Genomic DNA, 6,000 nt, shown 5'->3' on the forward strand with positions numbered 1-6,000 from the left:
ATATAAAATTTTATACAAATAAAAATACAATTCGTAGAAATAACTCGATAATAACTTTTCTAAAAATCTACATGTGAATAATACAGTGTGTTCCAGATCCATACAGTAATGTTAATTTTAAACACACAATAAGAATTGATACTTTTCACTGCACAAAACAGAGCTTTGCTGGCTCTGAAAATGTCCTTGTACGTACACAAAATAAGCGATTTGAAATATAAATATCTAAATTCAATTTCTGCAAGCGTTTCGACAGAGCTGCGTTTTGTTTTAAAGCGTGACACATGACTTTACCATCTGATAATTTGGTTTATATTTTGTTGTTAGCAAAATCTGCCCTTGTACAAAAATTGTCTTCTTTTTTATATGGGCTCATTTTGTTATCACTGGAGGTGATAATAGAAATGAGGCTTCTAAAAAAAAAGAAGGTTAAATGTTGGTAAACACTTTAGATATCGTTTATTGAAGGTTTCATTTTTTTTAAAAAAAAATCATAATAAGCAGGGAACGGATTTATATGTAAATACATATTTATGTATGAAGCTGAAATCAGTTATATTTTGTATTATCTCTTCGCATTTAGACTCGAAAAATTTAGTTTGAATTTTCCATATTTGTACATATATTAGGTTTTGGCTCATATTTTACATATTTTAGTTATTTTTACGTATTATTTCCATATTTCAGAACATTTCTCAACATTTTGCAGGGTGAATTTCTTGCGAATAACTGAAAAAGTCCGAAGAAAAGAAAGTTTATGACCTTTTTATACCCTCCAATTGCGTTAATTACAAGTTGTATGTCATACAATGTATTTTTTTTTTTCAATTTTACACCTCTCAACTGTTTGCATTTGCTATTGTAAAACACTTGAAATTCCTGTTCATTTACAATTGTTTTCAGTGGCGGCGATTTGGGGGGCTAGGGGAGACAGTTCTCTCCCCAAATTTTGGCACTTTTGCCCCCGCACTATGCTAAACCTTATATACAAAGGGAAATATACTGTCTTTGCCCCCCCCCCCCCCAATTTTTGGAACCCAATCGCCGCCACTGCTTGTTGTCAACAATAGAGCATGAGGGCTCAAGCATCGGCTCCTGGTTGTTACAAACGTTCTTATTATTGCAATGTTACCTCCAGCAGACATTGCGAATTTGAAATACACTCCCATTACGTCTTGCGATATTGAACGCAGTTTGAGTCAATTTAAATCCATCTTAAGAGACGACAGAAGGAAATTCAGGTTCACAACAGTGGTTTCTAAAATTTTTCACGGCGCCCTTAGTGTTTCAAAAATTTTCCGCCGTGCCCAAGTCAGAATACAGGCCTATCTAAGACTTGCAAGGCTCACTTAGCTTGGTTACGTTGCTTGTCTTAAGTTACAAAATAAACACATATTTCAAATTCAGAAACATTTTATGTGTAAAAAGTACTAAATAAGCACATATTTTAGATTGATGCGATGGTTCGATTCTAAAAGCATGCGCACACTAACAAGTAAGCGTCATATTAGTGAAAATACACTAGACTCTCGCTAATTCGGCCATTCCTTGCACATATGGGTGCCGGATTCGCGGAAGTGCCGGATTATTGAGAGGGTCGTAAATTACGTACTACTATGTAATTTAAACACATAGGGACTATACAGGCTGTACTTTACGCGTTTCCTTTTAGAAGCCATAGTATGTACTGAACTTTACTGTAAGAAAGTCACAATTTCAAATACTGTACGTATGTATAGCATTGTTTAACATTTTTAACTAACAACATTGTTGAACACGATAATTCATTGTTGTGCGCGTAATTTCTGCTTGAGACTACAGGCCGGATGTGCAGTGACTTAAAACAAAATGTTGTCATTCGTTGTTTTCGAAACAGAAAATGAAAACACATTTTGTGATCTTTTACAATTAATGTCAATGTAAGCGTACTGTTTTTTATGTAGCCTCTTGTCTTATATTATTAAAAAAGGTAATGGAATAAATATTTAATTCCATATTTTGGTGAAAATCACATTTTTTCTGCATATGAACCCGTTCCGTAATAATAAGTTTGGCATGCAAGTGTTCGTTTATACACACTTACCGTATGTTGTAGTTCCTCGTGTGAAGATTGAACAGTTTGAAGTGGCAGGAAACCAGACTTTTTATTTTCTTCCTTTGCGATGCACGACGTAAACACAATAGTCAAGTGAACGAGATAAAAAAGACCTTCCACCGTCTTGCTCTTCGCAGGAACGACTGACTGTGGAGCGACGATACCTGAAAGGCTTCTGCTTTTAAGGGAGGGGGAGGGGATCTGTGACGTCACCCCCGGGAAGGAGGGAATTCACGCAGCACAAGGTCGCCAAACGGGTTCAGTGCGATAAGGTATCTTGTGTGTGGAAGCGAGAAAACATTTACGCACGTCGATTCAATGGTGCGAATTGCTTTTGTAGATTTCCGTTCTTCTGTGTCGATGCGCTTGGACGGGGAGAAACGACTCACTCAATCATTTCCGTCAGTACGTTTCCACTAATAGACTCATTACCCTGACATGCGTGAATCAATTGGAAGGGTTTTTCTGGGTTTGGTCCATTCTTGGGAAAAAAAATCGCAACAGGAAATTCACCAATATACCCCTGCTGACGTCACCTTGTGACCTGTTCGGAAATTTTGGCGTTCGCTGTGAGTTCCGTAGTTCTGTAAAATTAGAAGTAGCAGGGAATACATATTAACATTATTATTTAAAGAAAGATCCCACTTTAATCAGTAGGCCCAGTCCCGATTAACCTATCTGTGCATGAAAGGTCGGGATATACGACAGGTCATCATTCACACAAATTGTATTAACAACTTCTCCAGAGTTTTCTCGTTGTGCATTACACAAACAACTAACTCTCTAGCCTTCTTAAACTCGAAGGTTCATGGCTGCAGCAACACAGGCCTTCCATCTGTCCCTATCTTGAGCAAGATCTATATACTCTTTTCCATCCCTACCGATTTCCTTTAGGTCCATCTCAACGTTGTCCCTCCATCTTCGTCTTGGCCTTCCTACAGGTCTCTTACCATCAGGTTTCCCAAGAGGAATCATATATACTCTTCTTTCCTCTCCCATTCGTGCCACATTACATGCCCACCTAAGTTTTCTTGATTTAATCATTCTAATAATATTAGAATGCAGATATGAAATTGCTATATAAGATCATAAATGGAAACTTAAGATGCAGCATCCCACTCCACGAACTCTTACTCAGAGTGCCCAGACATAAAACACGGAGCAAGGAAACTTTCCACACTACAACTCCCAGGCTCTCACTCATACAACGTTCACTATTCCATAGGCTACAGAACCAGTTCAATATCATTTTAAACCAAATAGATATATTCATTTCATATTCATTTTTTATCAGCAACATAGAAAAATTGAACTTTAGTAACGCTTTCGTGAAACTGATCTATTTAACTTGGTACTTTTTTTGTTGGCTTTTTTTGTTTTTTGTTTATTTTATGTTATCCTTTCTTTTCTGTTTTTAATCTTAGTCTATTGTTTTACTGTTGTTTCTTTCTGGTTTAAAATGGCTTTTGCTGTACTGGAAATTTCAATAAATAAATAAACATGAATACAAATTATGTAGTTCTAAATTATGTAACCTTCTCCACTCACCTGTCTCCTCATCCCTTTTAGGTCCAGATATTTTCCTAAGGATCTTATTTTCAAATACTCTCAATTTGTTTTCCTCCTTCAATGTAAGGAACCAAGTTTCGCATCCATATAATAATACAGGCAAAGTTACTGTTTTGTTTTGTGCATTACACAAAGATAATATAAATACAGACAATATATTTTTTCAATATTCAAAATATTGAAACAAAAGACGAACATTTATTAAATCATCACTCGGAATTTCTTCCAACTTCTTGCAGAACTCAAAATTCAGGTAATATTTATAATGAATTCAATTATTTAAAGTAGAAATATGAGGTCGAGCCACGGTGGTCTAGTCGATAGGGCGTCTGACCCGTGTTCGATTCCCGGGCTGTGAATTTTTCCGGCCTTGTCCCAGCATGAAGCGGCTCTGGGATTCACCCAGCCTGAAATTAATGGGTACCTGGTGGCAACCCTGGAGGGTAAAGGCGGCTGGGGCGTGGTGATCGCATCGCCTCCAACAAGGCCGAAATCGGGAATGTGTGGGGCCATACCCCCATATTCCCTAAACGCGCCTTCATGTACCTTAATTTTACATTTACCTTTTGAATTATGAGGTAAGAAATGTTACTACATAAAATAAAGCTCCAAAATATAAACGAAGAAAAGTATAAATGCATAAATGTTGTTAATAACTGAAACCAACTAGAAATGAAGAATTCCGTTTCACGAAATAAAATAGGGTAAGAAACTGGCAGAACCTACTCTCCTCGTATAGCTATTACTAGGGGCATGCATATTTCGTTTTTGACGAAAAAACGAAATTTGAAAAAAACGCATTGTAGTGTTAATTTTTAATGTTTTTGAATGGTGTGAGATGCATTTTGTGACCATGTTTTGTAACGAAATAATGCGAAATGAACTGCAAAAAGCGAAATTAACTCTTAAACACGAAATTTAAGGTTTATTCACCGACGCGGCACCTTCTGAGGTCTGAATTATCCTGAGAGTTATGCAATTCCCGGAAAATTGATTAATTCTGCTGTTAATATTGGAGAAACAAAAATTGACTCCTTTACACAGAAATAAACTTAATACTCGGATAACTACATAAATGGGCTATTAGAAGTGAAATGTTAATTCTGTGGAATAAGTGTAGTTTTTAAATCAAATGTAGGATTATATTCACAATTTTAAAACAAAAATGTCATTTTACATAGCATTTTTTGTGTGATTATTCACCGCTATAACACCGATATTTTATTTTATTTACCGCTTTTGAACCCGAAATTGACTCAGTTTTTATACCGAAATTTTGCTTTTTATATTTACCAAAAATATGTGCCTCTAGCTATTACTTTATACGTATACTGTTAGTTTCCTGACACCCAAACTCAGCACTCTTTAATTACTAGGTGCACTATGCGACTGCTGACAGGACAACTTTATCTGCAGAAACATGATTATCACAGTGTTAAAGAACACAGGTTTTCCTTCTGATAAACACTCAAACGTCGATACACGTTCCAGTCTTCTTATTAGAGTGTCACGTGGCCAACCTTCAATGGTGTTCATGTGGAAGAAAATTTATGCCGTTTCCTCATATGACACACCAACACTGTATTAAATTTAATTTATCTGCAGGAAATTGCAGTGGCGGCGATTTGAAAAGCGGGGAGGGGGGGGGGCGAGCGTCCCCCAATTTTTTGCCGCTTTTGTCCCCACACCATGCTAACCTTATGTACCAACGGAAATTAAACTGTCCTTCCCCCCACTTTTTGCACCTTGCCCCCCCCCCCAGTTTTGGAACCCAATCGACGCCACTGTTGCGAAGTAAGTACGTTGGGGCCAGGCATGTTTCTAGAAATATATTTCAGGGGGGGATCCGAACCAAGTGCCTCAGAAATAATAAAAATAACAATAATAATAATATAAATGCAAAGATAAAAAGGTAAAGTTTCCCATGCCATGAAGGCACGTATAGATGATGTGAGGGTAGGGTTCTACACATTCTCGATCTCGGTCATTTTGGAGGTGATGTGATCAGCACCACGCTCCGGCCGCCTTACCCCCTAGGGTTGCCCCCACGTACCTCTTGATATGAGGCTGGGTGAGCCCCGGAACCGCTTCATGCAAGGCCAGAAAAATTCCGACATTATATCACCCACCCCGAGAAGCGAACCCGGATCAATGTTTAAATTTAAATATGCAAATCAATTAATATTGTATTGTTATTATGACATGAAGAGATAAAAAGACGTATAATAATAGATACATAACAGCACCTAGCTTACGTGTAGTTAAGATCGCTAAAGTTTGTATAAAAACAAGTGCCCTGGCAAAGAAATTAATGTAAAATAGATGAGGAATTGAAT

At 37.1% G+C, this 6,000-nt stretch overlaps 1 protein-coding gene across 1 annotated transcript in view; it reads right to left on the bottom strand.

Moving 5' to 3' along the window:
- The window catches only part of LOC145980625 (arylalkylamine N-acetyltransferase 1-like), a 50,804-nt gene extending 48,567 nt beyond the window's left edge, over positions 1-2,237 (bottom strand). Inside the window, exon 1 of the mRNA XM_083113663.1 lies at positions 2,084-2,237. The gene's annotated coding sequence lies outside the window, so the exon portion shown is untranslated. The remainder of the gene's footprint in view (positions 1-2,083) is intronic.
- Between the last annotated feature and the right edge of the window lie 3,763 nt (positions 2,238-6,000).

Source organism: Lepisma saccharinum, chromosome 28 (assembly GCF_977018435.1).
Source record: "Lepisma saccharinum chromosome 28, izLepSacc3.1, whole genome shotgun sequence".
In the NCBI taxonomy this organism is placed as follows: Eukaryota; Metazoa; Arthropoda; class Insecta; order Zygentoma; family Lepismatidae; genus Lepisma; species Lepisma saccharinum.